This window comes from Macrobrachium rosenbergii, chromosome 53 (assembly GCF_040412425.1).
Source record: "Macrobrachium rosenbergii isolate ZJJX-2024 chromosome 53, ASM4041242v1, whole genome shotgun sequence".
Lineage (NCBI taxonomy): Eukaryota > Metazoa > Arthropoda > Malacostraca > Decapoda > Palaemonidae > Macrobrachium > Macrobrachium rosenbergii.
In genome coordinates, this window is record NC_089793.1 from 10131479 (window position 1) to 10155323 (window position 23845).

Here is a 23845-nt window from a genome sequence, read left to right on the forward strand (position 1 = left end):
ATTTTGAGAAACGAAGTCTTTGGCAACCAAATGAAGATCAACATGTTTTTCGCTTCGCACCTGGAGGCTTTGTTGGAGACTTAACGCTCTCCAAGGTTCATTGCAGGTCAAGGCAGACCTCGGTGGTGTCTAGACTTGCCATATCATTTATCATCTGTCTCTATTCGTGTGTTTTCCAGTCGGCTATTCACCATATTTCATGCTGTATAAGCAGGAACTAAGAAATTGAACTAAATTTTATATATATAAAGCTTGATTCTTGAGCCTACACGGATAATCATAAAAATCAGAAATCATATTTATACTGAGATTCCTGCAAGGTTCCAAAGCTTCTACGGACTGATTTCAAGATATGCAACCACTCTATATTTTTATTCAATTCCAGACCCCTTGGGGAAAAAACCAAGCACTAGAAATGATGGCATTGGATATATGGCCAGCCAAAAGGGGTTGCTTTACAAAAATTTCAAATTATTTCTCTCTCTCTCTCTCTCTCTCTCTCTCTCTCGGGAATGGGTCAGTTCAGCGCCACCGTTTCAGCGCCGATGATTCAGCGCCGCCGTTTCAGCGCCAGAAAGTTCAGCGCTAAATAAATTTCAGCGCCAGACGATTCAGCGCCGCAAATCATTTCTATGCTTTTTGTGTGTGTGTGTGTGTTTCACATTCAAGTTTTCTTTTTCCGTGTTAATTGCTTCATCGATATTCCTACTGTATTATTATTGAAAAATTAACTTAAACACTTGATGGTTGTTTATGGTAAGATATTTGTAAAATTGTTTGTTTTTCTTTTATAGTTGTTTCGTCATTTCTACTACTGTATAATTGCAGAGAAACTAGCTCATTCACTTGATGGTTGTTTATGGTAAGATATTTAAGATTATTTGTTTTTCTTTTATAGTTGTTTCGTCATTTCTACTACTGTATAATTGCAGAGAAACTAGCTCATTCACTTGGTGTTTGTTTATGGTAATATATTTGTAAGATTTATTTTTTCTCAAGCATAAAATCTTTTTATTTTGAATTGTTAGTTTGTGTTTAGATTTTAGAACAACAACACCTGGAGTTTTTTTCCTGGAAACCATGGCTGATTCGTAAAAGTAAGAGAGGCAGAGAAAAGTTTTGTCATGAAGGCTATATTTATCGTTTTGACAAACACAGCAAAACACAAGATCTTGTTAAGTTTTGGCGATGCCATGAAGATGGTAGATGCAAAGCTCGTATTCACACGTTAGAGAGTGAGGTGGTCAAAAGATTAACGGACATACTCATCCTCCTTCAGCAGTTGCCATCGAAGTAGAAAATGTCTTGACCGATGCCAGAGACCGAGCTGAAATGACTTGTGAGTTGCAAGTACAATTATAAATAAGTGCATCGAGAAAATGTCTGTTGCAGGTATGGCACAGTTACCAAACAGGCACGCAATGCGAAGAATTATTCGTAGGAAACGTAACGCAGTTAACCAAGTCCCTGAAAACCCAAGGTCCATTGAAGAGCTTCAGTTACCAGAAAAGTATATGATGTATAATCTACCCCAGATACCAGTGAAAATTTTTGTTTAATGGATAGAGGGACAGGCAGCGAACGGATTATTATATTTGGAAGAGAAAGTTGGTTGGTGCACATTGCAAATTCTACGATTTGGTATGCTGATGGAACATTTGCTGTAGCACCGCAGCTATTTTATCAAGTGTACATTATTCTGGTTAAAAAAAATAATGGAGTACACCCTGTATTGTATGCGCTTTTACAAAACAAGGAGTATGCAACATATGTGAGGTTGTTTGAGATGATAAAGGAGATGAGCACAAACGCACGACCCGACGTAATCAATTGTGATTTTGAGCGAGCTGCTTTTACTGCAATGAAAGACACCTTCCCCAGTGTTGAAATCAGAGGCTGTTTATTTCATCTGTCTCAAAATCTACTAAAGCAGCTAAGTGGGTATGGTCTCATGAAGTTATACAACACTAATCCCGACTTTGCATTACATGCGAAAATGATAACTGCTTTATGCTTTGTGCCAGTTGCTGATCTAGACACTTGCATAGATTCATTGCAGGTAATTTACCGGAGGAATTAATTCCAGTTTTAAACTGGTTTGAAGACAACTATGTAGGCCGTCCAAACCGGCGTGGACCAGGCAGACGAAGTCCTTTATTTCCAACGGAGATGTGGAATATGCATCAAAGAACATTAAATGGGCGCGACAGGACAAATAACTATGCTGAGGCGGCTAATAGGAGATTGAAAAGTGAACTCGGAATGTTACACCCGACTATTTGAAATTCATCGATGTCCTCAGGCAGATTCGAAAGGGAAGGGACGAGTACTTTGAGAAACTTGCATGTGGCCATGAACCTGATTGAAACTACGTAAATACAGAAAAGCAGATGAGAGAATTCTAAAGATTGTTTCTGAATATGGCAAAAAATGAAATAGAGTACCTTCGTTCAATAGGACACAATTTAATCAATTAAATGAGTTGTTTCTTATATATAATTTTTTTCTAAAATATAAATAAATTATTTTTCGGCTTTATTCTTTTTCTTACATGTTTTATAAAGGTTTTTTAAAACTAATCAAATGATTTAAAAGAAACAAGATTATATTTCAGTGTCTAGATATATGAGACAGTCTCTTCCCGGCGCTGAAAACGTCTGGCGCCGAAATATTTAGCGCTGAACTTTCTGGTGCTGAAACGGCGGCGCTGAATCATCGGCGCTGAAGCTGCGGCGCTGAATAGTGCTGTACCCTCTCTCTCTCTCTCTCTCTCTCTCTCTCTCAGACATAAATAGGTGGCAATTCAAATATAAAAAATATTTCTTTAGGTTTCAAGTTAGCTCGAACTGATGTTTTATGTTGCATGAAATTTACACAGATGTTATTTGAAATTTACTATGATCATGTGTCCATCTGCTACTGAAAAACTTATGTTTCCATTTACCCCTTAGCCAGATCACATGCGTATTTTACTATTACCTTTTACTATTAACCATCTCAAGTTCCCATTTGTCCAAACAAATTCAAGCACCGATATGATATTTAACCAGCTCATCAGGTCATTTGCTCCTTGCAAAGTTTATGAGCCCATTTTCCTCTCAACAACTCGCATGCCAATTTGTCCCTTAACCAGCCATTGTGCCCGTTTGACACCTTACCAGCTCATGTGCTCATTTGCACATGCAGCAAATTTGCCTCGCTGTCGAACTTCTCAGTTCCAGAGGTCCTTTATTCCTCACGCCGTTGGACTGTGGAATAGTCTTCCTGCGGGTGTTGTGCAATTGGAACCTCAAAGGTTCAAGCGAAGGTGCAATGCATTACTACCCTAAAGCAATTCTCCTTGGATTTGATAATTTAAATTTTTGGCGATTTATTAATTTATTAATATACTTTTTCCTTCCTAATAAGTGGTCTCTTCTTTCTGTATTTCCTATTGCCTTCTGTTACTTCTTTTAATTGGACACAAATTCTTTGAAGCTTGAATTTCAAGTCAATGGCCCTTGTGGGCTTGCTCCATATGAATAGGGGTCATCTTCTGAATGATAATATTTAGCCCCTTAACCAGTATATGTGTCTATTTGACCCTTGGCTAATTCATGTGCCAGTTTGTTCCCTTCCATAACTGCGCCTTACAAGTGCATGTGTGCCCCTCTCCTCTCTAATTACCTCTAATGTGCAAATCTACTCTCCCCCCCTCCCCCGCCAATTCCTCCATCCCAAAGGCTTCTTGATCAAGCTTTTGTGTTTAGCTGCACCTTGCCAAGAATTCTGATCTTTACCTTAAGCATACACTCTCTTGCCAACCAACCACCCGCCCCCCAACAAAGAATGTTTTCATAGATATCCTCTTATACCTGTATATTGTAAATTGTACATAACTTTTCCCCGTGACAATTGAACATTAATTATAAACGGCAATCAAATGGCAGTAAAGACTACTATATCTATAATCATGAGGTGTTAGTCTGGGAAAAAGTAAGAAGAACGAAAATTCCACAGCTTTGTAGTAGAAGAAATAAACAATCATGAGGTGTTAGTCGGGGAAAAAGTAAGCAGAACGAAAATTCCACAGCTTTGTAGAAGAAATAAACAATCAAGAGGTGTTAGTCTGGGAAAAAGTAAGAAGAACGAAAATTCCACAGCTTTGTAGCAGAAGAAATAAACAATCATATGACCGTGCAATTCCAGTATCGCCTAATGCCACACTGAAATAAACACTGATAAGTAAAATGAAATGTAAATCATGGAAAAATTCATGTATCACGTACCACTTCGGAAGCATGACCGCGAATCTTGTATTTATATTCGTTGCATTTGACCGACTTGAGTAAAAAGAGGATTTTTACAAATGCAGCGCGAAAGACTGGTCGAAAAGCTGATTACATGCAAGAAAAAGCCACAACTTCATTAAACTCTTGTAACTACACGTAATTACGAAACATTTTTAGTTTTCTGAGAAGAAAACTATTGTGCCGGCTTTGTCTTTCCGTCCGCCCTCGTATCTTACAAGCTACTGAGGCTAGAGGGCTGCAAATTGGTATGTTGATCATCCACCCTCCAATCATCAAACATACCAAATTGCAGCCCTCTAGCCTCAGAAGTTTTTATTTCATTTAAAATTAAAGTTAGCCATAATCGTGCGTCTGGCAACGCAACAACACAGGCCACCACGGCCGGCTGAGAGTTTCATGGGCCGCGGCTCATACAGCATTATACCGAGACCACCGAAAGACAGATCTATTTTCGGCGGCCTTGATTATACGCTGTACAGAAAACTCGATTACGCTGAAGAAACTTCGGCGCATTTTTTACTATTTACTTTTTGTTGACAAGTGTAGCAAGGACGGGTACTTCCATGAGTCATCTTTTGGAACAGAGGTAGTTTCAAAGAACGTAACTGTACATATTCCCGTAATGCGTATTTACGTAATATGTGCGTACGTACAAATTCCTCTGCTGTCGCCGGCGAACCGCGTAATTACCTCACGTACACACAGACAAATTACTGCCGCTCTCTCTGTCGAGCTATGTAATTACCTCTCCTGCACAAACTTAATTACCTAATGCACACATAAAAATTTCCTCTACTGTCACTGCCGAGCCATGTAATTCCATGTAATTACCTCATGTACCCCTATAAATTTCCTCTATTGTCTGTGGCGAGCCACGAAATTACCTCATGTATCTAAATAAATTCCTTCTGTTGTCTCTTGCGAGCCACGAAATTACCTAACATACCAATGTAAATTCCCTCTATTGTCTTTGGCGATCCAAGAAATTACCTCAACTACCCATATAAATTCCCACTATTGTATCTGGCGAGCCACGAAATTACCTCGCGTATCCATATAAATTCCCTCTATTGTCTTTGGTGATCGAAGAATAAGTATACATTAGTTTTCATAGTATCTATATAAATTATCTCTATTATCTCTGGCGATCCAAGAAATTACCTCATGTATCCAAATAAATTCCATCTATTAGGCAACCCAACTACCACTACTGTTTCTGGAGAGACACTTCATTACCCTTGTCTATTAGCCGGAATAAAAGAAATCACAACAAAATAACAAAATATCAACAATAATAGCGTGAATGATAATGCTAAACATCCAGACAGCGAGCTGGAGAAACCTCTTCCCCACCAGATGAGGAGAGCTTTTAAGAATCACGGATTAATTGTATTTTCTAATGGATGGATCCACGTGGAAAAGCATGGCTCTTTTGAAGATTTCTGAAAAGAAATATCGCCGTGTTTCTTCCCCTTGTAAAAAAAAAAATAAAAAAAAAAAGACATTTCCTCCCACCCCCTAATGCACTCCCACCCCCACCCACCAACTCCACCTCCCCCACCCGACTTCTACCACCCCCAAAAAAAAAAAAACCTCATCAGAATTATCAAGTCTCTCTCCTTTTGTCTTATGTCTTTTTTCCCCGGAGGAGACAAAAAAATTAGTTTTTTTTTTTTTTGAGGTACCAATTTCTAAGAGTTGAATGACTTTTAGCAGTGCGTCTGGGAGATGTTTATCAAATGCGAAGCTTGTTTTAAAGAAATGTGCGCTCTAAGATTACTTAACAGAGACTGAGAAATAAGTGGCTCAAGTTCACTTATTGTAATTATTTAAAAGCGATTTCCAACCAGTTACAAAAAAGTACAGCAATTTTGGCTGGCTCTCTCTCTCTCTCTCTCTCTCTCCCAACCCATACAAGAACACACATACAAACAAACAACACAACATATATATATATATATATATATATATATATATATATATATATATATATATATATATATATATATATATATATATTCTAATATATACTTATATATCTATAACTTGTTAATTACCTCACTTTATTAGTTAAGCTTTCCACTGAAAGCCTCGAATCCGCAGGGAAATTAAGGAAATTCTCCTTTCCCTATGCGGATTCAAACCAATACACGGTAGAAAAAAAATGAGATTACCGCTAACCCACCATATTGGTATTTGATGTGTATGTGTGCGTGTATGTATGTGTAAGTGTGTGCGTGTCTGTGCATTAAGCTACTCTCAAACATCCGTTATTCGTTCCCGATATGACGGAAAGCCACTGACTGACAATTCTTCTGATTGTAGTTACATACCAGGTTCGCCAGTGCTGATCCTATGTGATCCTTCGATATGAAAGATATGAAAGGCAGGAGAGAGAGAGAGAGAGAGAGAGAGAGAGAGAGAGAGAGAGAGAGAGAGGGGATAGGATGGGAGGAGAAGGGGGAAGAGCGATGGAAAAGATATGAGAGAGAGAGACAGAGGGGAGGAGAGGGGGTAAGATGGGAGGGGAGGGGAAGGGTGATGGAAGAGAAGAGAGAGAGAGAGAGAGAGAGAGAGAGAGAGAGAGAGAGAGAGAGAGAAAGGGGAAGGACAGAGAAGATATGAGAGAGAGAGAGAGAGAGAGAGAGAGAGAGAGAGAGAGAGAGAGAGGAGAGGGAATGGGGAGGGAAGGATAAAGTAGAAAAAAAAAAGAGGATTCACATGAAAGCGATGAAAGAACGGTACGGTCGGGAAGCCTGGGATTAATTGAAATAATGAGTATTCACCAAATGTAATCTGGATTTATCTGGGGCTCAGTCCGAGTCGCTATTCACTCTTAAGTTTCGACGGAACAGTTGCGTTGTGTGTGATTTCCAACGTCGTTTTGCGATCGTCTCTCTATTCTCTTCTTTGAATTTATTTAATATATCTTGACATTCTGCGTAATAAATATTTGACAACCCGTAAAAATGGCTTTTATATTAAAGGAAAAAAACTGTTCCGTTTGAAAAATCGATACTCTTTTAAAATGGCAATTGGAGCTCAGCCTTGTTCCAAAAACTGAGCGTCTGCATAACATCTCTACACATAGAAATATAAGTAAAGCCTTTTTATTTATAGTTCTGTACAAGCGTTTTAAATATATATATTTATATATATAATGTATATATATGTAATATATATATAATATATATATATATATATATATATATATATATATATATATATATATATATATATATATATATATATATATATATATATATATTTACTCTCGACTTTCTCCTTTTGCAGACATTATCAAAGTTATTCGATAGTTTCCGCATCATCTCTTCTCTATTCTAAATCTGTAAACAACAGCCATCCCACCCTCCATTTACGAATTATCCGCTAATCCCCCAGCTTTATATTTACTTATTTCCTTTTTGTGATACTCGCATCACTCCATCTAAAAAGATATTAAACACCCCAAGTGACATAAGATAAACATGTCTCTGAATTTGTAGATGGGAGAGTGACTGGTTTGATGTTAAAGTGGCTTTATCACACATTTAGTTTTTATCATAAAAAAAAATTCAGTCACTCCCAACGACTTTTCTTATGTACCTCACAACCTCTATATCCGCCACATTTCGTCTCTATAGATTTTATCAAAGGTTTTTCTTTGGGCATGTATATATGCCATATAAAAATGTTCCTTATACTTTTAAATTCCTCGCATAACAAACACTTGACCCTTGCACCTTGTCTAAAACCACACTCTTTTATTCTGTCAGTCCCCATGTCGTCTGCCTTCACTTTTTCATAAAACCCTAACAAACATCTTGGTATGCTAAATAATGCAGCCGCCACCATCATCTCTACCTTTATAGACACTGACCTACAATTCTTCCAGTCATTCCTCTGGAACTTTTACTTTATCCTCGACGTACCTTCAAAATCCTTATCTCCAGCTCAGTAACGCCATCACCACTGTATTACAGCCTCTCACTTGTAATCCCATCAATTCCCTGAGTCTTTCCATTCTTCAGCCTCTTAATTGACTTCCAAACGTCCTCAATAGTCACTCACAAAACCAATTCCAATCTTACACTAAACCTTTCCTCTCTTCAGTCATTCAGCTTTGTTATTTTCCATTCTGCATATTCAACAAGTCCTCAGAACACTCACTCGAGCAACTTAGGACTGTATTTACTTCAGACATTCTCTCTCTCTCTCTCTCTCTCCTCTCTCTCTCTCTCTCTCTCTCTCTCTCTCTCTCTCTCTCCATTTCCATTTTTAATTCTGAGATCTATTTGTTCATTAATATTTCATGCTGCATTTCTCTGCAGTTCTTGTTATCCTTCTTCCCTCTTTTTATGATACCTGTCACACTTCACTGTAATCAAATTCATTCGTTTTAATTGCATTTAAAGCTAAACTTCGTCCCTCCCATGCCAACCTATATCTATTACTGGCTTTTGCTTCAACCCAACAATGACTAGATATACACCCAGCCACTAATCTTCTCAAACGATCTAATCCAGAAATAACTTCGGAAAACGGAGGGTTAACACCTTTGTAGAAACACGTGACATATATACACACATATATATATACTGTATATATATATTCCTTAGATGGTTACCTATGTTCTCTTCTAGGTGTACATATTCTGTGCGAATTGATGCAGAAAAATTTTGCAATTTTCCTTATTTGATATACTCCCAACCGATTTTATTTTAGGTTTATAGTTATACTAAAAGGATATCTGAAGTAATTTGAGTTTTGACTAATGGGTTAATACCTTTTTCGCGTCGATAAGCGAACAAATAGATACTGAAATTAAGAAATGTTTTTTTTTCAATTTCCTAAAATAAAAAAGCCACAGGCATTCACCAGAATATTACAGTTCTCTCACTCAGAACAGCCTCTCGGTCTCCCCACAAGCACACCCTCACAAACCCACACACACCCACACTCACACACACACACCCGCATTTCCTACGAGAAGAATGCTGTTAAGGGCAGCGCTTCATTACCAAAGTTGCTCGAAAATCTACATAGAAAACGGGGTGCAAGTAGAAAATGAAATGAGGTCCGTATACTCCACTTCCCCGATGAATAACTATCACTATAACACGGTGCAAAGTTTTTTAATCAAGGCCAGCACGCGATACCAAAGTTTGGAACCAGATGAAAGGAGCTTTCGTCGAGTTATGTAGCAACATCTTAGTCACAAATTTCGCGCGACATTCTCCCTTCTGCATAAAATATTCCTGCGCTGACTTTCATAAATCATTCTCTCTCATCAAGACTTCGGGGAGCTGGCGCGTTTTATCTCGCTGGGCCAAACTGCAAAGATCGGGGTGATTTTTCTTTTGATTTAAATATCGGCCTCTTATTTATTGTCGAGCCATAAACAGCGCACAGAAGGCATAGTTAAGGGTCGGTTAACAGCATTTTCAGCGTATTTTAAAGAGTTATAACCGATACACTAGTTAATATATAAAAACACAGTTAAATGTATTTTCTTTGTACAGAATTTTTTTTACAAAGAAAATACTTTTAACTGTGTTTTTATATATTAATTAGTAACTTGCTTATCACTCTTTAGAATACGCTGGAAAATGATGTAAACCGACCCTTAATTATGCCTTCTGTGCGCTGTTTATGGCTCGACAAAAATAAGGGTGATATGTCAAAGCATTTATCAGTCCAGCACAAACTGCAAAATTCCGAATAATCTCGATTTATTATAATGCCAAAAAGTTATTTTTCTAAAAGTAAAAAATGCAATGACTGACTTTTTTTTTAAAACATAGCTATTGTCTTAGCATGACATTTGAAAAAAACTAACAAAAGATTCAATAAAGTGGCAAACGAACAACATCCATCTAAACCCATGCAAATATACTGCAAACCAACAACTACTGGCTACAACATGGCAGAGTGCTATAAGCACAACAACTGGCCATAGTCATACTGACTACTACTGTCCACTGTCATACAGAAAACAACATTATGCCTTAGCAATATGAAGTGCTGTAAGAAACAACTACTAACCACAGTCCATGAGATTGCTACAAGCAAACGACTGCAACAACGCTACCTGAATACTGTAAACTAACAACAACAATTTTACAACAACAATTTTCTACAGCTATATAGAAAGCAGCAATGCCACTGAGCCACACGTTGGGCTGCAAGGCAGTAATAGCTGCACTTCAACAAAACTCTACAAGCAAACAGCTGACCAGTGACACGGCATGCTGTAATTTATCATTACCACTGTAAATTATCATTAATGTCCTGTGTAATACCAATTACCATTAATGCCCTGTGTAATACCAATTCTCATTTATGGCTTGTGTAATACAAATTATTATTAACGACCTGTGTCTCACAGAAACTAGCACCAATTGGTCCAATCCATGTGGAATCCTGCAAACCAACAACTGCCAAACTCCAGGGAATCAGGAAATGGAATATCAACGACAAATACCCTTTCCTGCCAACCGTCAAATGTTAGATAGATACAAGATAAAGGGGACTGAAGAGCAATTATATATTACGTCTCAAGCCCTACAGAATATCAGATTGCCATATCCTAGGAAAGGGAATCATGCCAGGAGCGTCCTAATCCTCGGAGTCACATTACTTCTACGTATAACGAGAGAGAGAGAGAGAGAGAGAGAGAGAGAGAGAGAGAGAGAGAGAGAGAGAGAGAGCTACGACGTTCGGAATAGTCTTCTTACCATTGTCAAATAACCGTAGGCCTTTGGCATCTCGAATGACGCAGCAGCTTTCATTTTGTTTCTCTTTGTGATAAATCAGTTTTCATTTTGTGAAAGTGGTATATATAAAGTTTCTTAGTTAATGTCAAAATGTTGAGCTGCCAATGATTCCCGTACTGATAGTGACTGTGACTGTGGTCATATTTGTAAATCCTTCAATTCAAGAAACTATTTCTATGTATATTGCGTGTCTCTCTCTCTCTCTCAATAATATATATATATATATATATATATATATATATATATATATATATATATATATATATATATGTGTATGTGTATGTATAATGTAATATATATACATATATGTATATATAAATGTATTTTATCACATCCCTAGATGGCCGAGTGGTTTAAGGCGCGTCACTGTAGTCCTTAGTTCTTGTCTTCCATGGTTCGAGCCCAAGAGACGACGAACTTATTATCAACTAAAAATTCCCCTTCGAGAAACATATATGAAAATATATTATTTCCGAGGTAGAGCGAATTGAATATTAAAGGGCTCTGTAGATTAATGCTGATATATACTGTATATATATATATACAGTGTGTGTGTGTACGTTAAGTGTTCATTTTGACCATGTATAAGGCTATTATAACTTTCCTTTGTTTGTACCAACAGATATCTCAAATTCCTAGTATTCGAAATGCATTCAGACTTCCCCTGACTCGTTTGAAACTTTCGCCTAATATGACAGGTGACATATTCATAAGGACAGTAAAGAATCTCAGAGCGATTTCGACTAAATTTTCGAAAATAGATGAAGGAAAGAGACACTGCCATTTTCCTTTCCATAAAATTATCTTGCGACAAGGGTTCCCATTTGTACCTTTCACTTCTAAGGATTTTAAATTGTCAGAAAAAATCCATCTTCCGTTCTTCCTCCGTTTTCGTGCTTTGTTTGAGGAAGTGTCAGCAGTGCTATGAAAATTTTACTAGCTCATTCCTTACATTAGATTTCTATGCAGTGTTATGTTGCTGTCAATGGCAGCAAAAAAAAAAGCATTAGATACGGAATGGTAAATTCTTTGTATGTTTCCCCTTATCGCTTTCATAATTGCTATTATTTTTTTCTTAATTTAAATAAGCTAAGATACGAAAGTGTGCATATGATGTACAGTAAATGTTTTTCTTATCCATTTTATCATTCAATATAAACAGATGACCCTCCTTTAAACACGTTTTATTCGGGTTACGGCTGCTTAAGTAGAACTTATCTGATACCTGTTTTTTTTTTTTTTTTAATAACATCTTCCTCTGTGGGAACCAAGGAAAATAAGAGGTAGCCAATAGTCGTGATTTCTAGGTCATGATTAAAATTACCCTACGGACATTACATGTTAACTACTGTTCAAAATCGGCAAACAAAATTTAAGAATGCACCGATGTTAGTGCACTACCTACTATGCACTAGCATCAATGTATGCTTTTTACCTTACTGTTTTATTTATTATATTATTATTATTATTATTATTATTATTATTATTATTATTATTATTATTATCACTCGTAAATGTAAATGGACAAAAACATTAAGGACATTAATTTCCACTGAAAGGTTCCGGTGAACAGAATGCCGACAATATGAAAGAGGAAAACAAAAACATCACGAATAAATATTAATAAAAAAAAATACAAATATGAAACAAGCATAATTACAGGATAATGTCAAAATCCTACTGTTTGTTATTTTCTATATCAGCTGTTTTTAATTTTCTATATTTAGTCACGACATTGTGAGAGTGGGTTTAACCCCTAAGTAGACAGCCTCTTGAAAAGAGGCTGAATGAGGCTGAATGCTTTAAGAAGAAGAAGAAGAAGAAGAAGAAGAAGAAGAAGAAGAAGAAGAAGAAGAAGAAGAAGAAAGGGGGAAGTTCACTTCCAAGAAGACTGACTGCCTTGGTTGATTCTTGAATCTCGACCTTCACGAACAAGATGGCTCATGGCTAAAGATTAATTTTTGAATAAATTTTTTTCGATCATAACCGCTGGCTATGTGAGTTTTATTCTTTACAATAATAAGCAAGATGGCTCCATAACGACGAACAGTCCAATTTTACGTGATGCCCATCTTAAGTCAATCATCTGGAACTGGGTATAAAACAAGCCTGTCACTGGATATCACAGGTCACTTTCAAATTCGGAAGCCCTTCATTGGCCCTCCGATGCTCCATCGGGTGTACGCCCCCCCCCCCCTCCCACCACCACCACCACCTTTCAGACGAACAACCGCCCCCACCCCCATTTCTTGGTCAGTTACGGTTATTACAGGCTCTGAAGTATTACTTATTTTCAAAAATGAGTTTGCATTCCTAAATACCAGTTGTATTTTTTATTTTCAGTTCTTTTTTATTTTTTTTTTACTTATAATTTAATTGGGTTTAGCTCTCTGACTCTCAATAATGTTGTCATGGACTTTACTTAACTCACTTAATTATTCATCACAGTAAATTAATGCATTAAAGACAGCCTGGGAATATCAATCTGGCCGAAATATGAGACTAATTAACACCTAATTTGTTGTGGAAGCCTTTTCAGTCAGCATATGAAAAAACGGAGCAAACTTTTCATCCCATTTGAATGTTTAATTTGTGTGTGTATACATACATACATACATACATACATACATACATACATACATATATACATACATATACATATATACATATATATATATATATATATATATATATATATATATATATATATATATATATATATAAATATATTACATTATATTATATACACAAATATATATATATATATATATATATATATATATATATATATATATATATACATATATATATATATATATATATATATATATATATATATATTGTATATGTGTGCGTCTGCCTGTACCAAAGAAAACTACTATCATATATCAATTCCTATTCTTACGACTTAACGCATCTAAATCCCACTGCAATCTTGGCTACAGCAGATCCAACAAGAAAATCCTCAATCTAATCTCTCTCTCTCTCTTTTTTATAAATCGTAGTAAAACAATATACGGAGAGGGGATATCACTCTAAATCACGGATTTGAACTGAGGGTTTTCGGCGATTAATTTCTTATATATGGTGATTTCGAGATGAAGCTATCGTATATCCAGGGATACTTCCCGGACAAGGAAATCAATTTTTGATGGGGAGGAAACTGGAGATGAAGAGATAATCAAAAATAGATTTGGTTTCTGCGGACGTTTGCTTGTTTATGGGGCGCAGAGAGAGAGAGAGAGAGAGAGAGAGAGAGAGAGAGAGAGAGAGAGAGAGAGAGAGAGAGAGAGAGCTGTAAATACTGATATTACGCTTGAAAAGAGGAATCGAACAGATTCCCCAAAGCTCTCTGTATAGATTTATTTTTAAATATATGTACCCATAAATTTGTTTCTCCACAATTTATGTGATTATTGGCTTTGTGGTCCAGTGGTTACTGTGCCCACCTCACCAGGGATTGGTAGGAAGATGGGAGACGCTAAAATCCATGAGAAACCCACTGTTTCTCTACTGACCCAAAACGTGAATATTATACCTGGTGGTTATTCGAATGTACTGGGTTTATCCAGAGTAGAGAACGGTATGGGGCTAGCAACCTCATCCCAAAAGATTTACTGATAACGGTAATGTTAACATCCTATGAAAACAGCCCTTTTAAGGAAAAAATGACTTATTACCATAAAAAAATTATTATTATCATTATTATTATTAATGAGACGAGACAAAAAGGTCAACATCTCATTGTCTTGCTAAGCAAGCTTCCGAACGAAATAGAAATAATTTGTGGAAAAGCAAAGACATGAGAGAGAGAGAGAGAGAGAGAGAGAGAGAGAGAGAGAGAGAGAGAGAGAGAGAGATTTAAGCCTACGATTTCCGTTCCCGGGAAATCAGGTGGACGGAACCTTTCATATTAATAAAGACGAAGAATTCAAATGAAATTCGTGACTGTTTGGAAAGCGAAGCTCCCTTTTAACCAGTAAAACTAGATTTGATTCAATGTTAATAAATATAAAAAAATTAAATAAATAAATAAAAAAAACTATAAAGCATATGTCTTTATTACCTTCCTCAAAACGTTCCCACTTCGATATAACATAAACTGTCCTATAATTCCTTAATTGCGTACGGATGTATAATTCCTAGGAATCAACCCCTGTTATTCCTAGGAATCTTTTCATGACTCTCCCTGATGACGTAGAGATGTGTATGTTTGTTTTTTATTGGTCCTGAAAATCTTCCTTTTAGGGGTAATTACACTTTTGAGTTCAGTGCTCGTCCAGTGATGTACGAATTGAAGGATATAATTACTAATGGCCAAGCTTGGAAATCACTACTTGCTTTTGTTTCTTATTTTAATATTTCATTTTATGATGTGGATATACTGTTTCCTTTAGTATCAGGCTGCACCGAATAGTCGCCAATCTCTTCGGCTATATAGTGTATATATGCATATGTAAATGTATATACTGAATGTGTATGAGTGTATATATATGTGTGTGTATGCGTGCGTGTCTGTATGTATTTATTTACATGTATACATATTACATTTTTATATATATATATATATATATATATATATATATATATATATATATATATATATATATATATATATATTACATACGTACATACATATATATATGCTTGTGTATTTTATATATATATATATATATATATATATATATATATATATATATATATATATATATGTATATATATACACATAAATAAATATAATACAGTGTACCGCGAAAACAGAGGCGCGCCTAGACGAGGGTTATATATATAAGATTTGTGATGGACGAAATTCCCCTTAAATGGCAGATGAGCCTCCTACCCGGCGGCCAACGACAATCACACAATCACTTTTCTTCCTCCGTAGGTTTCCGGGAAATAAAACAATAACAGTCGCGATGATGTGCGTGGTGTGAAAATCACTAAATGGCCCGAGGAAAGGAGTTTTCTGTCCCACACCATATGTCATGTTAGGAATAACAGAAGAACGAAATCCAATATTGATCTATTGGAGGTTTTGAAAGTGCGTCGATGTTGTAGAGAAGATTTAAGAAAAGTGGTATTTTAGATTTTTCAATGTGTGTGGATTTTGTAGAGGATATTAAACGAGTACAAAATACGCCGAAGTTTTTTCGGTGCAATCGAGTTTTCTGTACAGCCGCTACAGCGTATAATCAAGGCCACCGAAAATAGATCTATCTTCAGTTGGTCTCGGTATAGTGCTGTATGAGCCGCGGCCCATGAAACTTGAACCACAGCCTTGTGGTGGCCTATCCTATATCGTTGCCAGAAGCACGACTATACCTAACTTTAACCGTAAATAAAATAAAAACTACTGAGGCTAGGGGGCTGCAATTTGGTATGGTTAATGATTGGAGGGTGGAATATCAATATACCAATTTGCAGCCCTCTAGCCTCAGTAGTTTTTAAGATCTGAGGGCAGACACAAAAAGTGCGGACAGAAAAAAGTGCGGACAGAAAAAAGTGCGGATGGACAGACAAAGCCGGCACAATAGTTTTCTTTTACAGTAAACTAAAAGTGTATTACGTTAAAGTTCTTACGAAACCAACGCTCGCAAGATTGCCTAATATCCAACAGGAATTGCAAAGTTCAATATATGTTGCTCGTAAACACGGGTATGACATTTTTGCCAGAATAAAGAATGCAGATTCCAGCTTTGAGAGAAAGCGTTGCTTGATACATTTGCTCTGATTTATTTGGTAGTAACACATGTAAACGTGAAATGCTACGTTCCCCGTTACGCACACGGCTGCAGATATGCTAATTGCCACTTTGAAAGTTCCATTACACGACTACATTTAATAATAAAATCAGGCAAGTTCATTTAGTGAACTGTCAGTTGCAAATATTGAAAACAGTTCCATCAACTCTGAAATTTCAAAGGATTCTCTGGATTCCTTCAACTTTTTCTGTAATTTTGCACAATTTTTGAAATACCTGACATGCAAGAAGTTGCTTCACGTCTATATTTCATCGACTTCTCTTTTCTTTACCCTTCCATAGAATAATTTACGAGCGCTTTTTGTCATATGTCGGACTGCCCCGTAAGTAATTCTAACTGGATTTGGTAAAAAGCCAGAGAAATACACAACTTTCTGTAAACCTCTATCCTTTTATACACTAATAATAATCTTGTCCAGTTTTGAATTCTAGGACGAAAACTATATACACTGTCGAATTCTTTAGCTAAAAACTTATTTCCACTTGCACCCTCTATGATTTCTCTTTTCTTGAAGAACTTCCAGCATTGAGAGCGAGCACGGTTTGATGCATTTGCCCTGATTTATCTCGAATTTGAAAAATAATTTGTAGCTCGCATATTACTGACTTACATTTCTAGCTCATTCGCGAATAGTGAATTACCAGAAACCGAGGTAAACTACTCTAAATTCTCACTGATTACTTTTTCTATACAAAAAGTCGAACTACAAAATCAGCTGGATGAAAATACGTTGGACAAACACACGTAGAGAAACGGACTTGGGAGAAAAAGATGGACAAATGGTCAGAGCACTCTGAGACTAAGGTGTAAGGGCAAGGTGTACAGTACTGGGATAGACGAAGAGTGATTCTATTCGGATTGTCTGAGAGAGTTAGGGTAAGAGATGAGGTCAGTGAGTCAGACTGGGAATCCTTTTGGGTAAAGGCGAATAGGAGAGCCTGACGGTGTAATGAAATAATGAGAGGATGAATGATGTAATCAAGGGCAAATATAAAACAAGTAAAAAATGAGTTTTCTGTACCTCTTATAATCAAGGCCACCGAAAATAGATCTATCTTTCGGTGGTTTCGGTATAATGCTGTACGAGCCGCGGACCGTGAAACTTTAACCACGGACCGGTGGTGGCCTGGCATATATCGTTGCCAGATGCACGATTATAGCTAACTTTAACCTTAAATAAGATAAGAACTACTAAGGCTAAAGGGCTTCAATTTGGTATGTTTGATGATTAAAGGGTGGATGATCAACACCAATTTGCAGCCCTCTAGCCTCAGTAGTCTTTAAGATATGAGGGCGGATAGAAAAGTGCGGAGAGAAAAAAGTGCAGACGGACAGAAAAAGCCGGCACAAAAGTCTTCTTTTTCAGAAAACCAAAAAAATGGGGGAAATTAATGATTTTGAAATGAACTCCAGTAAGCACTTTTTACAGAAAAGGTGCAATGGAGGAAATTAAACCCCAAGAGAAAAGCTAATAAACAACTGCAGAAGTTTGTAAATGTAGAGAATCAAGAAGCAAAATCAAATGATGCAAGAGGGGAAGCAGTTGAATACAAATTTCAGACCCCTAGCAAAAGTGAAAGCCGTATCCATGCCGGGAGGGAGCTTATATGGAAGCTATCACGACGCCAGAGAACGTTAAATCAGTCAATACGAGTGCTAAAATTTTGATTCGTGTCTCTACTGAGGTCTTCCCAGCTGTTATCTTGTCTGTGGGGTGGAGTTTTTGGCTCAAAAATTCACCTTCCCAATTTTGATGAGTTTTGTCTCAAGCTCTGTCTACAACACTCTAGTTCCGTCCTTTAATTAAAATGAGTCTGGTGCGCCTCGGAAGTTAGTTGAGCTAGAATACCTAAACCAAGAATAGTCTAATGCCAAAAAGGCAGGCCAATTTCTTTCCGCAGTCTCATATATAATTTTTAATGGAATAAAAATTTTGACTTTGTTTTGACTCTCCAATTTCTTTCTTAAATGTATGTATAGCCATTTTAATGGAATAAAGAATTTCTGTCAGCAACATTTTTAATGGAATAAAGAATCTCTCTCTCTCTCTCTCTCTCTCTCTCTCTCTTTCTCTTACATGTTCAGAAGAGGGACATATGGAATGTCCATGTGTATCTCTCTTTATCATTCTTCATCCTTTTTCGCAAAACTTCTCAGTCTCTTAATTTCTTGCACTTAACATCTTCGGTCACAAAAGCTTTCGGGGAATATTGTTGCAACAACGCCAAAGTGAAAGTCGGACAGACAGAGAAAACAGACAAATGATCTCCCTCAATGAACATCTAAGCAAGATGGTTTTTCTTTGTGCCAAGTTTGACTGAAATCCATTCAATTGCGTAGGCGTCGCATTGGCAAGGTAAGCGTCACAGATTACAGAGCGAAAGGAACATGGACAAAAAAGGGTAAACTGCTGTAAAGGCCACACCGACATTGTCAGTAGGGGACTAATAACGATGTCTGACATCGTTAATGGCTATACACACACACACACACGCACGCGCGCACACACACACACACACACACACACACACACCACACACACACACACACACCCGCAACAACTCTGAAAAGGTCATTTATCTAGGTCAGTGTCACAGCGAGGTGTATATGGACAATACATGAAAACGATTCAAAACACCTCTGGTAAGCAATATTTGATATTTTTTTCCTTTGGAGCTGGCCTCTAACCTATAAAGACACACACACATACACACACACACACACACACACACACACACCACACACACACACACACACATATATATATATATATATATATATATATATATATATGCATCAATGTATCTGTATATATATATATATATATAAATATATACAGTACATATATATATATATATATATATATATATATATATATATATATATATATATATATATATATATATATATATAATATACATTTATATATATATATATATATATATATATATATATATATATATATATATATATATATATATATATATATAATTGTAATAGCCACAAAGCCTGTCTTGACTTCTCGAATTCTTCTGCGCTTTTTTGGATACGTTTATCACTGCAAAGCCTTAAGAACCAAGCGCAAGAAATTTGAAGTGGTTATGATGTCCGGTAGCAGGAAGCTAGGTCACGCTACCGACCTGACCACTAGAAGAATAAAAGTTTATTGCCTCTCGTGCATACATACGGCATTGTGGCTATTACAATTACATATGTACCCGGTAAAAAGTGACTAGTAGATTATATGTGTATATTTCAGCCTAAAAAGCAATAAAAACGATTGCCCACTTGGCTACTATGGTGAGGACGGGTCTATTCCAGCTCTATTAAATATATCTGAAACGACAGGTACATTTATTACTGAATGATGATAAATAAAGAATAACCCAGCATGACAGCACAGGTTAAAAAATGAGGGGGGCATTTCTCAAAGTTATTGATTATATCATATTATAATACTATTAAGTATCTTATGCTACCAGAAATCACCAAATGGCCACGGCACCATAAAGCTTAATTGGAAACTTTTCACCCTTATCAAAGAAAATTTGGCTGTATGTTTACTATAAGTATACGAATAATTTGAATATTTCGAACACAGATATTGTCTCCAACTCCTGCAATAAAGTCAATTGGTGAACGGCTTTATTTGAGGATAAACTCTCTCTCTCTCTCTCTCTCTCTCTCTCTCTCTCTCTCTCTCTCTCTCTGCTGGCATATCTACGTATTCTTCTTCTACCTAGAATTTTTAAGGGAAGGAATGTCTGCCTTGGTTCTGCTCTCTCTCTCTCTCTCTCTCTCTCTCTCTCTCTCTCTCTCTCTCTCTCTCTCTCTCTCTCTCTCTCACATATTTATGTCTTCTGGTTCTCGCTAGCATTTTAAAAGGAATGAATGTCTAGCTTAGTTCTCTCTCTCTCTCTCTCTCTCTCTCTCTCTCTCTCTCTCTCTCTCTCTCTCTCTCTCTCTAACCAATTTAAACTACACTGCAATTCTGCTAATCGATTTTCCCTACTCAAAAATTCCGTTCTATGCTGACATCGGTCAAGATGAGTCATACAATTTTATAACTTCTGTAATTTCGTATGACACATCCAGGGTGGCACCGATAAAAGTAACTAGATTTGATTTTTTCGATTCATTCAAGAGAATAATGACACCAGAGCCTAAACTGTACAAAACAGTTCTTTCAGTAGCGTTACTGGATTACATCATTAAGTTTTTTTACTGGATTAAATCGTTAAGTTTATTATTGGTTTAAATCATTAAGTTTATTATAAGTTTAAATCATTAAGCTTATTTCTGGATTTAATAGCAAGTTTATTACCGGCTTGAATAGTCAAGTTTATTACTGGCTTAAATCACTGAGTTTATTGCTGGCTTATTTCTGGCTTAAATCATTTGAATTATATTACTGGATTAAATTATCAATTTTACTACTGGCTTAAATCATTAATTACATTACTGGCTTAAATCATTGAGTTTATTACTTGCTTAAATAATTAAGCTTATTTCTGGCTTAAATCATTAATTATATTACTGGCTTAAATCATTAGGTTTATGACTTGCTTAAATTATCAACTTTATTACTGGCTTCAATATTTAAGTTTATGATTGCCTTAAATCATTCTGGCTTCAATATTTAAGTTTATGATTGGCTTAAATCATTCTGGCTTCAATATTTAAGTTTATGATTGGATTAAATCATTAAGGTACAATAAACAATAAACATTCCCCTAAATCAACAACCAAAAATGGTGATCAATTTGAATCTTGGTCAAAACCTCCTTTGTTTGGGCAAAGAATATTAATAGAGGACAATAAAATCTGTAATAAAAAACCATTTAAAGCACAATTTCCTTCCTAAATACAAACTGCTTCTCAGAATATGTACGGGTTTATTTGCTTATTTTTTTCAACGCCAGTCTAATAACCCAATCAATCAAGCTAAACTCAAACTACATCCCAAAAGAAAACTTTCACTGTATCAAGAACGAACCCGACACCCTTTATCCTTGCATCATCATTACCATTCGTTATCATGGCTCTTTATCATTCAGTAGCATGGTTCCTCACCACTGAATATCGTGGCTCATTATCATTCATCAGCATGGCTCCTCAACACTGAATAGCGTGGCTCATTATCATTCATCAGCATGGCTCCTCAACACTGAATAGCATAGCTACTCGCACTAAATAGTGTGGCTCCTCAACAATGAGCAGCCCAGCTACTCACCACTAAACAGTGTGGCTCATTATCTTTCATCAGCATGGCTCTTCAACACTGAACAGCAATGCTACTCACCACTGCATAGCGTGGCTCATTACCATTCATTAGCATGCCTCCCCAACACTGAATAGCATAGCTACTTACCAATGAACAGCGTGGCTCATTATTATTCATTAGCATGGCTCCCAACACTGAAGAGAACAGCTATTCACCACTGAATTAGCATGGCTCATCATCAGTCATTAGCATGGCTCCTTAACAATGCATCGCATGGCTCATTATCATTCATTGGAGTGGCTCCTTAACACTGAATGGCACAGCCACCATTGAATAGCATGGCTCATTATCATTCATTAGTTGGCTCCCAACACTGAATATCATAGTTACTCATCACTGAACAGCATGGCTCCTCAAAACTGAAGAGCAGAGCTACTCACCACTGTATAGCATGGCTCATTATCATTCATTAGCATGGCTCCTAAACACTGAATAGCACGGCCCCTTGTCATTCAATACTATGCCTCCTCACAACTTACCACCTTTGTGTGTTACAACTCAGTATCTTGGTTCCCTTTTATTCATTAGTATGGCTCTTATCATTCATTACCATGGCTCTTATCATTGATTACCATGGCCCCTTAACATTACTCGCATTGCTCATTCTCCTTACCACCCTGATCTTCTCTTACCATAGATTAGCATGGCTCTTTACCATTCTCATTAGCATAAAACCACAACAGCCTTTACAGACAGTAAGTGTTGAAGAGAGAGAGAGAGAGAGAGAGAGAGAGAGAGAAAAGTCTACGTTCCCCCTTTTTGACGAAGAAGTAAATGACGTGAGGTTAGACAATGGAGTCTTCAGGCACTATCTGCATAATCATTTATATGAACGTTCGCTCAGCTGTCTTTGATGTGGGCAACGTTTAGTTCCCCGATGGAAATGTTTCACACCGCTCGCTCCAACGTTTTTTCTGGGGCTGGTCTCTTATCCATACAAGTGTCTTTTGTCTCTCTCTCTCTCTCTCTCTCTCTCTCTCTCTCTCTCTGCTGGCATATCTACGACTTCTCTTTCTATCTCGAATTTTGAAAGGAATGAATGTCTAGCTCTCTCTCTCTCTCTCTCTCTCCTCTCTCTCTCTCTCTCTCTCTCTCTCTCTATATATATATATATATATATATATATATATATATATATATATATATTATCTCTCTCTCTCTCTCTCTCTCAGTGACATTGCTGACGTAACCGAAAAGACACACCACCACCACCTTTGCCCATATTTCAGGGCTATTAACAGGCGCTGTAGTTCACGGCCATCATTATCGCAAAGGTCATCTCTCGTAGCGACTCCATCTCTGGAGGAGGGAGAGATACCACCTCACTTTCTTTGCAATCTCTCTCTAAAAAGAAAAAAAAGAAAGTCTAGTCTTTATTTCTTCCTTAGCTTTCTCTCATTTCGCATTCGTGTACTTTCTTTGGTGTATTCAATTCCTTTTCCCACTTCGACTTTCCCTCCTTTTCTCTCTTCTCTCTCTTCTCCTCGTTTCTCTCTCTCTTGGTTCTTTATATAAACAATTTTCTGCTTATGATGAGAAACCGGAAACTTCTCTCTCTCTCTCTTTCTCTCTCTCTCTCTCTCTCTCTCTCTCTCTCTCTCTTGTTCTTTATATACACATGTTTCTGCTTATGATGACGCATCGGTGTGTCACCTCTCTCTCCCTTGGTCTGAACTGAAATTCTCTCTCTCTCTCTCTCTCTCTGGTTCTTTATATACACAATTTTCTGCT

The 23845-nt window shown here is 36.8% G+C and overlaps 1 long non-coding RNA gene across 1 annotated transcript in view; it reads right to left on the minus strand.

Moving 5' to 3' along the window:
* The window catches only part of LOC136834282 (uncharacterized), a 461458-nt gene that overhangs the window by 143015 nt on the left and 294598 nt on the right, over positions 1-23845 (minus strand). The window lies entirely within an intron of this gene.